This window comes from Hydra viridissima, unplaced genomic scaffold, assembly GCF_058129835.1.
Source record: "Hydra viridissima isolate aposymbiotic clone 2 unplaced genomic scaffold, HvirCarnegie_v1 scaffold_21, whole genome shotgun sequence".
Lineage (NCBI taxonomy): Eukaryota > Metazoa > Cnidaria > Hydrozoa > Anthoathecata > Hydridae > Hydra > Hydra viridissima.
In genome coordinates, this window is record NW_028324320.1 from 786024 (window position 1) to 808508 (window position 22485).

General features: G+C 16.0%; 1 protein-coding gene across 19 annotated transcripts in view; it reads left to right on the top strand.

Annotated features, from left to right (window-relative positions):
• The window catches only part of LOC149876388 (uncharacterized), a 471199-nt gene that overhangs the window by 237597 nt on the left and 211117 nt on the right, over positions 1-22485 (top strand). The window lies entirely within an intron of this gene.

Here is a 22485-nt window from a genome sequence, read left to right on the forward strand (position 1 = left end):
ATCATCGTTATTATAATCTGTAAATGATAATTTTATTACTTCTTTTGCATTATTTTCAATTGTTTCTGCATTTTTTTTATTTTTTGTATTAAAATCAGATACAAAAGCAAATTCATTATTATTGTTTTTATCATTTAAACCAATATAGAATTTTAAATTATATTTATTATTGTCGATCACACAAGTATTTGTCATTAAATGATTTTCATTACAGTAACAATAATCATTTATAGTTTCTTTTGGATCTTCTACTAAAATATATTTTATAATTTCCATTTTAATTATTTTTATTTAGTAAAAATAAATTCGAAATAATTATATTTAAGTAGCAAGATGATTATTTTTATATTAACCTTGTATTCAGTGATAATAGCAGTGTTTGAATAATTGGTAAATATTTAATTTATATATCTATAGAAAAAGTAGAAAAAAGATATACAGTAATAACATTACATTAGTGTTATCATTATTAGTATTAAAACTAATAAATCATAAAATGTAATTTTATGTTATTACTGAATATCATAAAACATAACTTAAAATCAAGTGTTATGTTTTTATACAAATATTAGATTATTATATTAAACAATTTACATTAAGTTAAGATGAAGAAAAATAAGGATTATTAAAAGAAAAATTTAAAAGTAAGGATATAGTTCTATATTTGATGGTAAATCTAAATAAAGATTTTCTCCAATTATAATTTCTATCATACTAATGTTAAAAAAGGGGTATATTTTTTGTTTTTATTTCATCTTTTATCTTTTCAATTATTATATTTATTATATTAGATTTCATTTGTTGAAATTCATATGAGTTTTTTAAATAATTGATTTTGTAATTTTCACTCAATATATATTTTATCTTTTCTTCTATATCTGGCAAATGCATATTTAAAGAATTTAATGTTTTATTTATTTTCAATACATCGGTGCCATTTAGATAGTTTTCTATATCTAATCGAATATTGTTTAGAAGAGACATTTTCTAAATTAATTATTGTAATTGAAATATATAAAATCAAATTCAAAAACATCAATAAATAAAATTTGTTTACTATTTTTTTAGATGTCAATAGAAAAAAAGATATACAGTAATAACATTACATTAAGTGTTATCATTACTAGTATTAAAACTAATAAATCATAAAATGTAATTTTATGTTATTACTGAATATCATAAAACATAACTTAAAATCAAGTGTTATGTTTTTATACAAACAAACAAAAAGGTAAAAGATAAAATTATTATTTTTTTGGTAGAAAAGGTTCATTGATAATTGAGTAAATATTATTAATACATTCTGAACAAATTATTTTTTCTGCTGATGTTATTTGATTTTTTATTATTTTTATTATTTTATCAGTTGTATCATTTAAAAAATCTATTGACTTATATATATTTTCATTAATTTCTGGATTATTAGAATAGCAGTTTTTATATATATCTTCTAATGTTTCTATAATTTCCATCTTATTTATCTCAATGAAATATTGACTTAGTTCATTTAAGATATTAATAATACCTGAATCATCTTTTTTTTCTTGAAAATATAAAGATACAGCTGCACTAAGACTAGACATTTTTTTTAATTATTATTAATGCATAAAATCAAATTCGTAAACATTAACATTTTAAAATTAATACAATTTATATAAAATTTATATTTAATTTTATAAATATATATAAGTAAATAAGCAGAAAAAAATAAATAAATAAATAAATTTCTTTTTATATAGAATAAATTTTGTATTTTGTTTCTATTCTATATAAAAAGAAATTTATTTATTTATTTATTTTTTGTTAGAAAGATTTTATTTGAATAGGTTATTAGTGTTCATTTTTTTAAAATATTTAATGTAATAAGGTATTTTATTTTCAGTTAAATATTCATTTATAATTTCTTGTAAATTTTGTAAATAAAGCCCATCCATATATTTTATTTCTATCTGATTATAGATTTTTTTTTCTAACAATCTTTGTTTATAACCATAGCTATTCTTATATTGTTCGCTCTCCATAATTTATTATATAATTATTTATATTAACATAAATAGAATAAGAAAAAGTTGATATATTAAAATATAACAAATTTAAGTAAAATTAAATATTTTTTTATTTAAATTATATCATTCGCAATAAATAAATATATACAATATTAAAAGATAATAATAATAAAATTATTTTTTATTATTAACTGCTTAGTAGTAAATTTAAATTTCTTTATAATTATATATTATGAAATAAATTAAATTAAACAATAATATTCAGCAGTGAAAAATACTTATATTATTTATATATTTTAGATAATAAAATATTTGCTATTTAGCAGTAAATATTTTTTTAATTAAAAATAAATAATTATTTATATTTTTATTTATTTAATTTTTGGTAGATATTTTGATATTAAAAAGATTATAATTTATTTGTTTTTATTCAGCAGTAAAAAAAAATAATTAATAAACTTTAGTTTTATAATAATTTAATTTATTTAGCAGTAAAAAAATATTTTTTAATTTTAAGATAAATTTTATTTTAATATATCAATAAAAACAAATTAATTTAAATTTATTAATATATATATATATAATATATATTAGCTAATAAAATTAAAAAATGATTGATTTATTACCTATATATAGTATTGATATAGGTGAAAAAAATCCGTATTCGCTTGAGAAATTTTATAATAAATACCGTAATATAGAATTACATAGTGTAATTTCTTGTTATATAAACGAGTTTATAAATAATGAAGATATAAAATCTGAATTATATATTGAAGTTATAACCGCGTATAAAAAAAAAAGAAAATTTCGAATTATCAATAAAAAATTTTCTTAACAATTGTAAATATTTTGCAGAATTAAATAATAAATATACTAATACATTTAATGGAATATTTAATGAAATATTTAATAATAATAAAGAAGTAGCTAATTATTTAATAGAGCAATTATTCTATATTTCTAACTATTTTATTGAAATATATTATGCAAATATTATTAATTTCAAAGAAAAATATTGTGAATTAAATGATATCGAACGTTATGTTAATAAAAGATTTAATGATAATAGTTGGAATATTAAAAAATTAATAGAAATAATATATGATGGAATAATGTATATTATAGTAGATTTTTTTATAAAAAAATACTAATTATAAAAAAAAATACTTAATTTATTATTATTTATTATGTTAATATTAATAATAAATATTCTTTATTAGAGTTACTTTAGCAGAAAAAAACTTATATAAATAGTAAATTATAATTATTAATTTAAATTATTTAAATTATTTGTGTAGTATAATTTAATAATTATAATTTACTACTTATATAAGTTTTTTTGTTAAGTTATTTTTCTTAAAATATTTACTATTTTGTTTATTGCCGAAGTGTAAAGTAGTATAACACATTTATAATAAAAATAATTAATATAATTGGTGTTAGTATTTTATTTGCTTTTAAAAAATACTTATTTTACTTAGCAATATTAACAAGCAAATTAATATATTTTTTATACAAATGATAATTATTAATCTTTTTTCTAATAAAATAAACTTATTTGTAAATTAATTAATTTAAATAATATACATTTTATTTTAATTAAAATAGTAATAAGTTTTCTTTGTTTAAAAAAATTCACAATTAATTTATCTGTAATATTAATTTTCTTTAAGAAAAAAATAACTAAATATTATTAAATTTATTTTAAATTAATAACTTATATTAAATTAAAAAAAAAATAAGCAAAAATATATATCCATTAATTATTTTTATATTTAAGTTTAAGTACAAATGATAGAAATAATTTTATTATAAACTGTTAAGATAACAAAACAAAAAAAAATATATTTTTAAATAATTTAGCAAAAATAAAAAATTATAAAATATATATATATAATTTAAATATATCTTTTTTTATTTTAAATTTATTATTAATTGTTATGAATCTAATTATAATAATTGCAATGATGTTTATGTTTATTATACTGATTTTTGCTATAATTACTTAAAATATAAAAATGCGATTAATTATTTAAAATGTATAGAATTATTAATAATTTTATAAAAAATTAAATCTATTAACGAAATTATATATATATTATACATAATAAATAAAAAAAAATAATTATTTTAATTATTTTTTTTTGTTGTAATTTATTTATATTTGCTTATTTTTTAATATTATTTTAAATAAATTAGTTTTTATAATAATTTTAACAATTACTTGCTATTACTAAATTTTATTGTCGTTTAATATATTGTTAATCTCGTTAATGTTTTTTTCAATTTTTATTATAGTATTTTCTATATCTTTTATTACGTCTTTATTTTTTAATTCTGTTTCTTTCCCAGAAATAATTTTATATATTATAACAAATATAGTATTTCTTAAATATAATACATATTTTTTTAATTGTTTATTATTATTAATAATTAATTTTATTTTTTCGTCACTAGTATATTTATTTTTTATTAAAGAAACATTATTATAAATTAATAATAATCTTCTAACTTTTATCATTTTAGAATAAATACATATTAATTTTTCAAGATTATTATAAATTTCATCATTATTAGCATAATATTCGTTATTATATAATATATTTATTTGTATTTCTTTATATTTATTTAAATTTAATATAAAACTATTACAATAAAATATTATTTTTTTTATAGTATTTATTTCGTTACTAAATTTAAATTCTTTAATTTTATCATTATCAATTAATTTTATTTCAATTTTTTTTATTGGAAGATTAGTATCATTTTTATTTTTTAATATATTACTAGAGAAATTAATTATTGTATCTTCTTCTTCATAATAATCAGTATAACGAGTATTATTAAATAATTCGTTTATTAAATAAGTTATAACTAACATTTTAATAAAATATAATATATTAAAATATAAATACAATTATAACCTTTTTATAAATAATAATAAAAATCGAATAAATAAACATCTGTATACATATTTATTTATAATTTTTTGATTCTATAAGCAGTAAAATATAAAATATCTAATAGAAAACAAAAATGCCACGTTGTTTTAAATTATATACATATTACTTAAATAATAATAATTTAAAAAGTAATATTATAGTATTCGAAGAATCTTACTCATGTAATTTGTTTAATTTAAGTTTTAATGATATATCATCTAAAACAAATGAAAATAAGAATAATGATTGTAAATATTATAATATTACAAATTATGATAATAAATCAGATTTAAAAGACTTTATCAATATAATAAATCAAAAAGAATTAAAAATAGATTTATCTTTAGATAATATCGATGATTATATTAATATTAACATAATAAGAAATTATTTTAACTCTATTGCCGCTAAAGTAAAAAATATAAATATTAAATTTGAAGCTATTATAGATTTTGAATATAATATATGTTATTTTAATAATAAACATAGCAAATTTTATAACTCGGTAGAAGTTTTAAAAAATATATCACTACTAATAAACAAGTATTATAAAATAAATTATATTTTATCTATTGACTATAAAGAAAAATCTAGCAAAGAAGAAAAAAATATTTTTAATTATTTATGTATGTATACATGTGAGCTAGAAACAAATAAAAATTTTCTAGTAAATATAAAAAAAAGTATAATAAATGATAATAAAGTAAATTATAAAAAATTTAATAAATTAGATGCAGTAAAATTAATATTACCTGATAATAATATAGACGAAAATAAAATAGAAAAAAATAATATATTAGATTATATAAGTATTACTAATATTCAAACTTATATAGAAAATTTTATTAAATCTGCCGCAATAATTGAAAATGAATTTTTTATTGAGTTTTTCTTAGATACAGTAAAAAATAAATTACATTTAGTTACATACACTAATTAAATTTTTATAATATAATAATATCTTCTATATAATATTCTATATTTGCTAAAATATTAATTATATTACTATCGTTGCTATATTTTTCTTTTAAATTAATTAAATTAGCGGAAATTTTCTTTACACTATCTATAAATTTATTATAATTGTTACTATCTGTTTGGTCAGGTGTATAATAATTGTTTTTTTCATAACTGCTTTTTAAAGTATAATATTCTGCAGCAATATCAGAAATATCTTTAAATTCATTAAGAATAGTTATTATATTTTTCTGTATATTAGTAGGATTATTTTCTTTTTGCGCAGTATATAAATATTTATAAATTTCTGTATCTAAATAAATAGAAGGTATTAGATATTCATCTAATTTTTCTACATCGTTTGTATTTTTAAGATTATAAATATTATTTGCTATAAATTTAATATTATTTGATATATCAGATAATACATCATATTTATATTTATTAGATTCTTCACTATCATCTAAAATTTTATTAGCTAAATTATCAAATTTTTCTACAGTTTCAATATATAAATTAAGTGTATCTTCTATATTCATTTTTAATAGAAATAAAAAATATATATATATTATACTAAATGTTAATTGTTTTTAATAAACAAATAGTGTATATATAATATATATTTTTTTTATATATATATATTTTTTATATTTTTTTTTTAGAAATTAATTTATTTTTTTTTTAATTAATCGATTGTATTTTCTATTATAATATAAAAAATTTTCTAATATTATAGTATTATTATTATATTTTTTGTAAATAAAAGTAATTTTAGAATTATATTTATTATTTAATATTAATCGCATTAAAGAAATTAATATATTATATTTTATATTATTATTAAACTCATTATTTAATTTAATTGTTATTATAAGCTCATTTATAAAGTTTTTTATTTCTATATCAGTATTAAATGTAAATATATAATTATTATCTAAATTAATAGCTTTTAATTTATTATCGATATTTTTTATAGTAAAAGTATATAAATTTTTATAATGATTTATTTCTAATACTATATAAGTGCTAAATATTAATTTATCATCTAGTATTTTAACTGCTTCTTTAATTTTATTTTCTTTTTTAAAGCTGCTGTAATTAAAAATGTTATTGATTATAGTCATTTTTTATTTTGTATATTTATAGACGTGAATAAATAATTCACTCTTTTTATTTATTATTAAGTTAATTTCATATTAGTGTTTATATAGTTTTTTAGTCTATATTTGATTTAAAATTAAATAAATAAATATAAATATTAAATAAAAAATGTTAAAAGCAGTAATAATAGACGAAAATTACGATTTTAATAATTATTCTATAAAAAGTGTTGATGTAATAAATAATGTTTATAAAAATATAGGAATGAATAACTTATATTGTAATAATAAATATAACAAAGAATATGTTTATAGCGAAATAGATAAATATTGTAAAAAAAATAATATAACTAATAAATTAACAAAAAAAAATATATTAGATAGAATATCTGCAATAATATCTAATTATTATGATATATATTTAAATATTAGTAATAATAGTATACAAAATGCAACATGTAACAATAAAAGATATAAATTATGTAAGGATTTGTTTTCTTTATATGATAATAATTTAAAAAAGGTTGTAAGAGATTATCCTTGTATTACTCATAGTAGTAAATGCGTCGATAATATTGAATGTATAAAAAAATTAAAACAAGATAAATATAAAGAAAATAATGATAATGAATCAAATATTAATGAATTATACAAAGAAAAAAATATTGATTATAATTGGCTGCCTGATAATTTAAAAACAGATATAACAAAAAAATATAATAGTAAAGTATATAGCAAAAATAATATAATTAATAATAGTGGTTGCTCAATATGTAAATGTAATTATATTTGAGAATAACTATCTGTTTCATTTGGAATTTTTTTTATTATTTTGTTAATAAATTTATCACATTCTTCTTTGCTATAATTCGATTCAAGCATAATATTTATAAATTCGTTAACAGTTGTAGAAAAACGTTTAAAAATTAAAATTTTTAATAAAGCTGTTAATCTGTTTGTAGTTGTTTCATCTTTATTTTTTATTAGAACTAATATTTTATTAAATTTTTTTTCTAAACCTAAATTTTCTAATAAAGTTTTAGTTTTGCTTATATCTTTATTTAATATTTTACCAATTATAATAGTATTAGTTGTATTTAAAGAAATAACTCTGTTATCTGCAGCAGAAGTTATTAAATTTAATTTTACTTCATTTAGTAAGTAAGAAAATAATTCTTGATAAATATCATTAGTAGTAATAGAATGTGATTTGCTTGATAAAATATTATATAGAATATTTATATTTTTTGTATTATTTTTAACAAATTTTTTTATATGAGTAGCGGCTATATAACCTATATTAATATCTTTTTCATCTGCTATTATTATAGTTCTGTAATCTTCTTCTGTTAATCCAATATTATAAATTAGATTTTTAAATTTTTCACCATAGCAGTCTATTATAGTCGAGTTATTATTAGCATATGATCTAGTTATAATATTTGTTTTACAGTCCATTTTATATCTACCTATAGTTACTAATATTCTATGTAATTTTTTTCGAAGAATTTTATTTTTTATATCATTTACTGATAATTTATTATTACTGTTGTTATTCATATTATTATTTTAATAAATATTTATATATTCAAATTTTAAATTTTTTTTAGTTTTCTGTAGTAAGACAATCAATTATAAATATTCTTTCTTTTTTATTATATTTAGCTTTTTTTAGCAGATTAATAAAATCTAATGTATTAATACTAATATTACGTATTTTAATTATACAAAAAAGCCCTTCAAATCTTGATTTTTTTACAATTTGTTTGTCTAGTAATTTATATTTTTTTATTGTTTCTTCTATTTCCCACTGATTTAAATTAGATGCATTAATAATATTTTCCCATTTACATACTTTTTCATTTAATGAAGGATAAAGTAGTATTCTTAAGTTAGTCCATTCATTATAGTTTAAAGTATAATTAGAAGAGTTATTTTTTTTTCTGCTTTTAATAATTGAATCTATATATTTTTCTTCATTAATCAAATCTGAAATTTTAAATATTTCTTTTAATAACATAGCGTTATCAGGCGTATCTTTATATTTATATAAGTAATCATTAACAAATTTATCAGTAGTAATTATTGAATTATCGTCGCAGCTTCTTATATATTTCATATCTTCATCTGATATATTCAATAGATTACATAATGTAATAATTCTATCATCGTTTAAAGTTTTAATAAAATTTTCTAGATATATAGGCTCTGAAGATACATTATCTATATCAAAATTGCAATCTTTTAATTTATAGTTAAAAATTATTTCATAAGACATAATTTTAATAAAAAAATAATATTCAAAAAAAAAAATAATAATAGATTATATATATATTTATTTTAATTACCACCACATTCTTTAGAGACTTCTATTCCGTCTGTTACATAATATTCTCCATATTTTTCTATTTTGTTTGGCCATTTGCCATCGGAAGAATAAATAACAGGAATATTAGTAAGTACTGAACTATCGCTAGTACCGTGGCATTTTCTACATAACGCGCCATTATTACATTGAGCTGAGTTTTCTACAGCATATAGATAATCAGTTGTATATGTATTCGGGCATAGTATTTTTTTTCCATCTGCATTTAATAGCGGCGTAATATTGCCGCATTTTTTCTTTATAGCAATAGTCTTATTAAGAATATAAAGATAATAAGCTACAAATAAAACTATTATCCCCACCAAAAGTAATATAATACTCATAGTATTTTTGATTAAGAATAAAAAAATATTATTTAATATATATCTGTTTTTAATTGAAAATTAAAAAAAAAAGAATTTACTATAATATATTATACATATAATATTGTAATTATACTATTTTTTTAAATTGTTTTTTATTCTTATATTATATTATAAATAATATATGTTTAGTTTATTTTATCTTTAATTTAAAGCAATTTCATTATTAATAATAATTCATTTTTTAGCAGATTAAATAATATTAATTAAAAGATATATTCTAGTTATAAATTATTTAATAAAGTATTAAATACTTTATATATAATTTTTACAACTTATAGTATAATGCGAATATTTTGCAGATAAATAATTAAAAAATAACAAAATATTTTTTTTATTTCTGTTAATTTTAGATTTAAATATTATTATTTAATAAGTAAATAAAATAGCTGCTTAAATTAAATTATAATTAAAATATAAAAAGATTCAATAATTTTAATTTTATTAGTTTTAATTTAATATTTTATAAATAAATAATACATTAATATTATTTTTTTTTAATTTAATATCTTTTTGCTAAATTTAATTAAAATACAAACTAAGAAATTATTATAAATAAGAGATATTTATTTTAAATAGCTTAGATAATATATATTCTGTTTATATTAAAATAACTAATTCTAAAAAATAAATTTAAGCAGTTAATATTAATATTAACTGTTTGTATTATATTTTTTTCTTTTTGATTTGTATTATTATTATAAAAAAATTATAATCATTATATTTTAATTAAACAATGTTTAAGTTTGACAATGATCTTTTCAATAGTATTAACGAAGGTAAATATAATGATAGTGAAAAACTTGAAGAATTATTTTTAAATATTTCAAAGAATTCAAATCGTTATACTTGTCATAATTATAGAGATGTAGAAATTAAATTCTCTTATAACATTTCAGCCGCAAAAAAAATTAAAATAAATATAACAGATTATAATAATAATATTACAAATTGTGAGTTAGATAATTCTAAAAATATAAACACTATTTTTACTTGTTTTAGTTATTTAGAATCAAATCATGTTAAAAAAATTGATATAAATATATCACATAATGAAGAATATTATAATGATGATTATAATAAATTAATTTATAATTATCTTGAAGAATCAATATTTGTATATACTTCAATGTTAGATATTAGAAATAAAACATTATTAAATAATAATTATACAGAAAATATAATTGAAATAGATGATAATAGTTATAATTATAAAGATTTAATGAATATAAATATAAATACAATATTAATTATTAAACATTTTGCTATACTTCATGTAATATTTATGATTTTTATTGGAGAAGAAAAAGAATTAAACAAAGAAAACTTTAAATTACTACAAATTTTTATAGATAAATATAAAAATAAAATTAAAGAAATTTATTCTAACGAAAAACTATAAATAATAAATTAAATATATTATTTATTTTAAATTTAAAAATAATATTATTTTTTTTTATTTACGTTTGTAGATTATTATAAAGATTAAATTAAATTAAGTAGCTAAAGATATATAATTGTTTATTAAATAAAAACGATTAAAATATATATATTTATTTATTATTAAATTAAAAACAATCGTACTATATATGTTAAATAATTAAAGTAGTTAAAATATATATATTATATAATTTTGAATAAAAAATTTTATTATTGTTTATTTAAAAAACATGGATAAAAATAATGGCGACGATTTATCTACTTTTATACCTAAAGGTTATGTAATAGGTTATAAATTCGACTTAATGAGCGACGAAGAAATTAAAAAAAAAGCAGTAGTTAAAATTACTTCTAGCGCTAATACAACTCAAGAAAAAACTCCTCATCCACATGGACCAAGAAGTCAACTATTAGGAACAGATTCAAGTAAATATAAATGTCTTACATGTAATCAATCTAAAGAGCATTGTAGAGTTGGTCATGATGGTTATATAGAAACATTTGCGCATTTTAGCCCGCACAAAAATATAATGTCAACAACAAAAAAAGTTATATCAATACTTTGCACAAATAATAACTGTAATAAAATTATTTTTTCACCGGAAAAATTAGATTATGAGAAAAAAAATATATATTTAAAGAAAAAAGAATATAATAAAGAATAAAAATTATAAAATGTGACATTATTTTATTTACTGAAATAAATATTATTAATAAGATTAATAAATTGGAGTATATTATTTTATATATATAATAATTACTAAAATCAAATAACAAAAAGATAAAATAAATTATATTTTATTTATTGTATTTTTTTTTTATTTTTTTATAATAATATATACAATATAAATTTAATAATATAGAAATAAATATTCCAATAAAACTTATTTCATATATATAATATAATCTGCTAAATTTAAAACTATTTATAACATCTTCATAATTTTTTATTAATTTTTTAAATGTAATATCAGTTATATTTTTTAATAATTCTTTATTGTTCATTTTTTGTCTAGTGAAATATAACTTATTAATAATTTTAACGCAAAAAATCAAATAAATAAAATTATTATTTTATAGAAATTTTAAGCAGATTAAATTTATATTTTATAGCTTTTAACTATATTTAATACATTATTATATAAATTAAGTTTATTTTTTAAAATATTTTGTTTTTCTTTATATCTCTTTTTAGATGCTTCATTATCACATGATAAATAAAAACTATTAGTATTAGAAGCAGCTGTTATTTTTCGTATTTTTTGCTCTAATCTACTATATAATGTATTTACAAAAAGATTATAAAAATTAATAATAGATTTATTGTCTTCATTTTCATTAGATTTTAATACTACTGATATTAATATAATAAATTTAAATTCATTAGTTTTTTTATTTTTTTTCGCTATAGTTATATTAAATGATTTAAAATTAGTATTAGCTGTAGGAAATACTTTTTTAACTATTGCAAATATTATATCATTATCTTCTTGATAGCGCGATACAGTGTTTAAATTAATTATAATATAAGATATTAAATTTGTTAAATGATGATCAGATATACCTTTAATTTCATTGCTGCTATTAATAGCATTATTTCTAATAAGAATTTTTATATTTTTGTAATTAATATTAGTGCTCATTTATTTATATTTAATTATAATATAATTTCTATTAAGAAAAAAAAATATATATTATATTAAAGTTTTTATTACTTGTATTTTGGTGGTGATTTTTTATTTAGCTGATAAAAAAGATATTTATTTATTTTATTTTAGTTATATATATATTAAAGAACTATTCTTATAAAAAAAAAATGGATAATAATTATAAAATAAAAATTATAATAATATCTTTTACAAATAAATGCGATCATTTATCTACAGAAAGTAATGATAAATCTTCTATGATTATTAATTATAATACTGAATTTGTATTTGATTTAGATTTATATTGTAATAAATTAAAAGAATTTGAAAATAATTTAATAGAAATTTCTACTATAAAAGAATTTTATAATAATAATTGTAATAATAATAATACTGAAAATATTATACAATTCAATAAATTCATAAATAAAAAAAATATAATAAAATATATTGAACAAAGATTTAATCTTAAAATTAATACTACTCATATAACTGATTATAAATTAATAATAGATTGTTGTAAAGGAATAATATATTGTTTAAATAATAATAATAATATATTTATTAAATGTAATTCTTGTAATCAATTAAATGGTAAAATAATAAATAATATTAATAAAAAAGACTGTAAAGATTATATATATGAAATATCATTGTTTAAAGAGAAATCTATAATACAAGAAATTAAAAATAAACCAATATTTAATATTATAACACATAGCGAAAAATTTAATTTTAATAAAATAAAAAAAAATAATAAATTAAAGAAATTTAAAAACAATAAAAATAATTTAGATAAACATTACACTACTAATATTACTATTAAACAATTACTTAAAAATATAATTGAAGTTAATAACTCTTTACAAAATATTATTTATAATAATAATAATAATGAAGATAATATATTTATTTTAAATAACGATGATTATATTAAAAACTATTTAAAATTACTTATTAAAATTTATAAAAAAAATAAAATAAAAAATATTGAATATAATAAATGTGTTTTAATTATAGATTTTGAAAAAGATATTTGTAGTATTATTATTTATTAATATTATCTATTATTTAATTTAATTTAATTTTTTATAATCTGCAGAAAAACTTTAGAAAATAACTTAAAAATTTGTAAATATATTTACTTATTTGAATTTAATATTTATAATATTAAATTGTATGCAAATTGAAAAAAAAAAATGGATCTTGATGATATATATACTCTTAAAGTAAAAACAGTTGATAACAAAGAAAAAATAATATATAAATCTACAATAAAATCGGATTCTATAAGTCAGAGATTACGACAAAATTCATATATAGAACGTTATTCTAAAACTGATTATTGTACTGTCTCTGATACGATTATACAAAATATTTTTGGATTTATAGCTTACGAAATTAATGAATTTGTTAATTATTATAATCCTCTTAATAAAAATAAACTATTAATTATTATAGCTTATAATAATCAAGAAAATAAACTATCAATTCTTGTTAGACATATTTATGTTGATTATTTAGAAACTAATATAAAAACATCAGAAAATATAATAGTATCGTGTACCGATAATATTCTTAAAGATAAAAATATAATCGATATTTACTGGTATTTAATAAGAATAAATAAAAATTTCTGTTATACAATTGTACAACATATAAGTAATGTTTTTAATAGAAAAATGAAAAAAACTAATTATGGTTTTACTATAACAGATATGCGTAAAGAAATTACTACTAGGAGTGATAATAATAGAGAATGTGAAGAATCTAAAAAAATGATTAAACCTTTTGAAACTAATGCTTATCGTGATAAACTTGCTATTGTAATAAAAACTTATAAAAAAGTAAGAAACTAATAAAAAGTAAAAAACAATAAAAAAATAAAAAACAATAAAAAAGTAAAAAAAAATAAAAAGTAAAAAAAAAATAAATAAAATTTTATTTATTTTTTTTTTATTTTAACTGCTATTAAAAAAAAATATTATTTAAAATAATAGTTTTATTGTTAAAAAAAACTATTTTGTATTATAATAAATAAATTTAATTTATAATATTTTCTGCTATAAATAAAAAATTGCTAATTTTTAAACTAGAATATATAAAAATTATATATTAATATTCGATATTTTCTTCTTGATAAAACGATATTATATTAGTTGTTATTTTATCTATACTATCAAGAAGATATATTATTTTTTTATTAGTATTATTTATATTAGCAAATTTAAAATTATATATAGAATCTAGTTTAACAATCATTTTAATATTTAATTGTTCTACTTTAATATTATTTTTTTCTTTGTTTAAAGTTATTAAAGTTTTTATTAATAGCTCATATAATAGTATTTTATTTAATAATTTAACTAGAATTAATTTTTTATTTTTTTCTAATGTATTATTTAAATCACATATAAAATTAAATATATCTGATAATTCAGGTGTAAATATTTTTATTAAATAATTAATATATATAAGAAATTCATTAGCAGTTTCATAATTATTTATATTTTTAATATTTGCATGTAATAAATCTATATATTCTTTTGATATTATATGATTATTAATTATAATTGCTCTAAATAATATTATATTTAGCAGAATATATGTATATTTATATAATACTTTAGATAATAGACGTAAATTTTCATTATCGAGATTTTCATTAAGATATATAAATATAGTTAATGAGTTAAGAAAATATTTATATTTATTTGTTTTTTTGTATTTTATTAAATTTTCTTTTAATTCATATAAAATATATGATAAACTAAAATTAGATAAGTCAAAATTATCTTTTTCTTCTACAAAAGTAAATTCTATTTTGTAGTATGGATTATTTATATTATATTCTAAATATTTTTCTATTGATTTTATTATATTATTTATTGTGTTAATTATTTTAATTTGCTCTTTTTCACTAAAATCAGGCAAACTATCCATTTTTTAATTACTTAATATTTCAAAATGAATTAATAGAAAAAAAATATTTTTTTTCTGTATATAAAATTATACAAATATAATTTATTAACAAAAAAAAATAAATATGAATAACATTAATACAATAATAATCTACATTGAAAAATCTATTGAACTTTTAGAAAAACTTTATATTGTTTTAAGCAAAATTACTACGCGCATTCAAAGTAAATTAAATAGTAAAAAGAATAAACTAAAAGCTACTTTGTCTACACGTTTAAAGAAATTTCGTAAAACTTTATAATTATAATATTATTATTCGAGTACTGACTTAGCTGCAACTAAGTTAATGCTTAAAATATTATTAACAAACAATGAGTAAAATGTATTTTTGATAAATTTGAATAATTTTTAAATATATAAACAATTATAGATATTTAAATAATATTATAATTGAAAAAAAAAATAAATAAAAGATTGAAAGTATAAAACTAAATACTTCCATTAATTTTACTTATATTATAAATAATAATAGTGAAATTAATGGGCGTAAGAAATTAATCACATCACAATTAAAAAAACAAAAAAAAATAATAATATATAAACTAGTGAGAGAAAAATGTGATTACATTTCTTATTTGTGTGTTAAGTTTAATTTATAACTTCACAGAATCTATCTCTCTTCTCTCCTATTTATATTTATATATTATTATTTTTTTTTTTCTAAAAATAAATTAGCAGAAAAAAAATAAATATTATTTATTATAAAGTAATAAATAATAATTTAGAAATATTAATATTCTATACAGTGAATAAATAAATAATTATTATATATAATATATAAAAAAAAATAAATATAATAAATATTAAATAGTTATTATATTTATATTTTTTTTATTAATTAATATTATATTATAAGATAAATAATTTAATGTTTATTAATTTTAAAAGTTATAAGATATATAATAGAACTTATTTTTTTTATATCTTCTTAATAATTATTATAATTGTTTTGATTATTTAATATTCTGTGTACTCTTTCATATTCTGCTTTAAGTCTATCACTTTCTTCTTTTTCTTGTTGCTGTTTTCTCCATTGCGCACGCATTCTTTCTTCTTTTTCTTCTTCTTCTTTCATAGCTGCTTTTATAGCTGCTTCACGCATATCATTATAATTTCGGTTGTTAGACATTTTAAATTTTTTAATATAAATATATATATATATATTAGTATTTTAAATATAATAATATCAAAATCAAATTTATAATCAACAACACTTTATAAATATTTGACTTTTATTTGATAATTAAAATATATATATATAAAATGAATTTTGAAGTACTACAAAAAAAGTGCAATAAGTGCTTAGAATATATAATATTAAATAGAAAAGATAATCAAGAAATGTGTTGGTGTTATAGTGAATATTTAAAAACAGTAATTAACAATGAATCTTATACATTTTTTAAGGATGCTATTAAATGTATAAAATGTAATGAAGAATATTATTATACTAAAGAAGGAGAATTAGAATGTTATTGTGCTTTACTTAATAATGCTTAAAAAATCGGCTAAATATAAATTCTATATACATTAAGATACTGAAACTAACTAAAATAAGTAAAAACCAGCTAAAAATCGGCTAAATATAAATTCTATATACATTAAGATACTGAAACTAACTAAAATAAGTAAAAACCAGCTAAAAATCGGCTAAATATAAATTCTATATACATTAAGATACTGTAACTAACTAAAATAAGTAAAAACCAGCTAAAAATTGGCTAAATATAAATTCTATATACATATAATATAAAAAGATCAAATCAACAAGAATTTTAAATCACATTTTAATATTATCAAAAATGTTATCATTTCTTTTACATTCTTCATCAACTTCGTCAATAACTTTAGAAATCAAATTAGAAGAAAAAGATGAATTTAAATTTTCTGATTTAAATACAAAATGATTTAAATTATTATTTAATTTTGAGCTTTTTTTTTCTTTATCAACAATAAAAGAAGCTTTTTTCTTATTAGCTATATATTTTGAAATATGTTCTTGTAGTCTTAATTGTATTGTCTCAAGATTGCCAGGATTTATAGTGCTAATATCTGGTATTCTTGCTCCATTTTCATAATACAAATTACAGATTATTCCTTTAAAAATAACGCGTTTAATAACATTATCACTTATAGGTATTACTTTTTGTTTCCAGCCATTACTAATTATTATGGTATTACGATCAACATAAGTAAAACTATTTTCATTTGGTAAAAGAAATAAATTTTTTTCTGTAAAGCCAGGCTTATTTAGTACACCGCAGTTAAGTATAGTAAAGCTAGAAAAATCATTTTCACTAACAAGATTTTTTTTCTCATTTTTTTCTACTATATTGTTGTGTCTTTTAATAGCCGCATTATGATTAAAATCAGATACAAGTCTTTTAAATTTATCAGGCAAAATATATTCATCGCTTAAATCTGGGAGATCTTTGTTTTCATCATCAGAAGAATCATATTCTTCTTTTAGCAAATCTATTATTAAACCATTTTTGTTTTTATTTCTACTATTACTTATTCTACTATTTCTGCTACTAGTTTCACTAGTTTTATTACTACTTCTATTAGTCCCGCTAGTTTGACTAGGTGGTTTTAACATTTAGAAATAGATTTTAAATACAAAGTGAAAATTATGTGCAAGATAATAATAGAGTGTAAAAATAACAGTGCTGAATTAAAACTAATGTGCAGTTACTACTATTAGCTTATGTTAAAAAAACATATCTATAATTACTAGCAAAATAGTAAAATCAAATTGATAAACATCTCTATAGAAAAAAAATAAATATTATAATAAAATTTTTATATAAATTATTCCAAGAAACCCATTAAAGTATTAATACTACTAAATATATCAGATTTAAACAAATTAATTGATTTTATTTGTTTAGTTGAAAGTATATTTATAATATCTTCATATTTTTTTATATCATCTCTAGTTTTAATTATATTATTAAAAACATTAGTTAAATTATTTAATTTGTCTACGAAAAATGCTACACCTGCTAAAAATAAGTGTCTATTTTTTTCATCATCTAAATCAGATGATATATATTTAATATGATTAGTTTTTACTAGTTTTTCACAAAATTCACTAATATTAATATTATTATTAGACTGAAGATATTGATAGACAACATTATTAGTATTTATTTTATCTTCAATATATGGAAATGAATATAAACTTAGAAAATTTAAAAGTTTTGCTTTATAATCATTAACATTATTTTTACATTGATTAGATAAAATATTAATATTAATTTGGTTTTCAACGTAATCAGTCATTATTTGATATTTTTTAAAATATAATTAATAATAGTATATTTTAAATATAATAATATAATTTCAAATTTATCTGCTTGTTATTTTATTTGAATTATATATTTAATAAAATTAAAAAAAGAATGAGTAAGTTTGAAAATAATGATTATTATGCTTTAGTAAGAAAAGGTACAGAATGTATATCTAATTGTAATAATTTATTAATAGCAAGTAGGTATCGTAATGAAAAAATTAAAGATTTAAAAGAAACTAATGGTTTAGATGTTTGCGGACCACAAAAATACTATCATGTATATAAATGCAGTACTCCAACTTTATGGATAGAAATAAATAATTTTGTATGTGACTTACAAAATAAAATTAAAGATCCAGATAATAATGAATTATGTTTAAAAACATATATAGATACTAATTATCTATTTTATTATATATTATGTGTTATAGACAAAAATATAAAAACCAAAATTGAATCAAATTATAAATCACATAAAAAAATAAATATATTAGATGTTGACAAAGATAATAATTATTTAAATAAAGATTTTATTAATGTATATATAAATTATGATAATATGTTTGATGCATTAAAAAATACACATATTAATTATATAAGTTATATGGTAAATATGCTTAAAAATTTAAAAAAACATAATATCGAAAAAGATAATTATTCAAATCCAATTAAAATTAAAATTATATTGATAAATTTAGCTATATATATATATCAAGAATTAAGTATAGATATAAATTCATTAGTAGAACAATTAAGTGAAGATATAGCTTTTAAAAATTATTTGTTAGACGCTGGTAAACTAGAAAATAATAACTTAACTATTTGCTCAAAAATTAATGACTTAAATATTCAACTAAGTAATAATAAAAAAAGTTTAATGGATAAAATAAAAACACTTATAAACACAATTGAAAAATTTGTAAAAATTATAAATAGCGAAAGTTATGAAGATAATGAATTTATAACTGATATTATAGTATGTATTAATAATGCAGTAAAAAGTTTAAAAATAGATTAATTTAAACAACAAAAAAAAATATATAATATTATTATTTTTAATTAATCACTGTTTAGTAAAAAAAAATTAAAAAATGTATTAATTTAAACATATATATAATAATTACATTAAAAAAATTTAAAAATATATTTTAATTTAAATAAATAAAAAAAAATATAATGTAAAATATTTATATATTTTTTTCTAGTCATGATAAATTCTTTTTTGAGTGCAATTAATAGGATCCGCCATATCTAATTTTATTTTTGTTAATGTCTGATTATCTAACCATTCTTTCTGTTGACTCCAAGTAAAATTCGGAGATCCATAATGTAAAGTCATATCTTGCAATTTACAAGAACCATGTATTTTCCATAAATCATTATAGCAGTTTAATCCACGCTTGTTAGGCTCTTCGCCGCAGTAACCAGTAATATTCAATTTAGGTCTAATAAATTCGGGTATTAAATTAACATCAGTAATAATATTATTGTGATAAATATAATAAACTATAATAAAAATAACAATAGCTAATACTGTTAATACTAATATTGTATATAATATATCCATTGTTTTATTTTGTTATATAGAAAAAAAAATAATAATAGCTTAGTATTAGTTTTAAATTTATTATATATATAATTTATTGTGTTTTACTTTTACTATAAGAAAAAGAAACATAATTATTTTTAATTTTTTTCTGTTTCTTCTTCTGTTTCTTCTTGAGAATTAGGAGCAACTGATGGAGGAGGAGATAGCATTAATAATAAATTATTATCTTCAACTAAATTTTCAGCATCTAAATCAATATCAGATACAGTAATATTAATATCTTCTTCATTTGTATATGACATAATTTAATTATTTATTTTTTTTTATATAATATTTATATAATCAAATTTATACTGTTAAAATTAATAATTATATAAATTTGAATTTTATTTTTATAATTAAAAATAATTACATATATATTAAACAAATAATTATGTAATTATAATAACACATTACGGGATAAAACTAATGCTTCCATCAATTTATATTTAATTATAATAAATTGGTGGACATATAAAAAGAATAATTACAGATAAAAAATAAAAGATAATAATGAAATATAAAGAGTGATAAAGCTAGTAATTTATTTGGAAATATGTTTATTAGTTAATAAAATATAGCGTAATATAAGTGTTAAATAGAATCACGTAATTAATTTATATTAATTATTATTATTTTTTTTTTGCTAAAAAATATTTTCACTTAAATTTAAACAAAAAAAAATAATTAAATTAGTGTTATTTTAATAGATAAAATAAATTAATAATATTTTATATTTGCGCTAAAATTATAATAAAGAAAAAAAATAATTTAATTAGTAGTTTTAACAGATAAATAAATTATAATATTTAATATTTTTTACATTTTTTTCTAGAAAAAAAATTCATAGATATAAAGTTTATTTTAATAATATGTTTTTAATAATATAAATTAACAATAATATATTTTAATAATATGTTTTAATAATATAATTTAACAATAATATATTTATTTTTTAATTAAATAAAATATCTAATTTTTAAAATAAAGTTGATACTAAAACGTATCAAATAATTTGCTTTAAATAATAAAGCAGTAAATAAGTTAATTAATACTGTAATAAAATCTAATAAGTAAATAAGTTAATTAATACTGTAATAAAATCTAATAAGTAAATAAGTTAATTAATACTGTAATAAAATCTAATGAGTAAATAAGTTAATTAATACTGTAATAAAATCTAATGAGTAAATAAGTTAATTAATACTATAATAAAATCTAATAAGTAAATAAGTTAATTAATACTGTGCAAAATTTAATGAGTAAATAAGTTAATTAATACTGTGCAAAATCTAATAATTAATTAATAAAAAAGGTTATACAATGTGCAATTTTTAAAAATACGGTTAAATAAGCTACAAAAATAATATGAGTGTCGCTGAATTTAAGTAAGATTATTAGTCAACAGTAAATTACACGACGATAATTTACTGCTGCTAATAATCTGTAGATATATATTAAATATTGTTTATATAGAAGCATTGTATATTATATAAACAATATAAATGAAATGCAGTTATATTAAGTTAACTACATTTAAATATATATTATAAATAATTAAATTTATTTTTTCTAGAATTTATTATAATATAACTAATGTTGGTGTAAATACACTAGACCCTGATACTTGCCCTGCGCAGGAACCATATGCTTTATAGCCCCAATTGTATAGATCATAGTTTTCTGTTACAGCATGTATATGTGTTAAATTTGTTTCACCTACTATAACAAAATTAATCCATTTAATTCCATTAGCAGGTCTAGGTATTAATTTA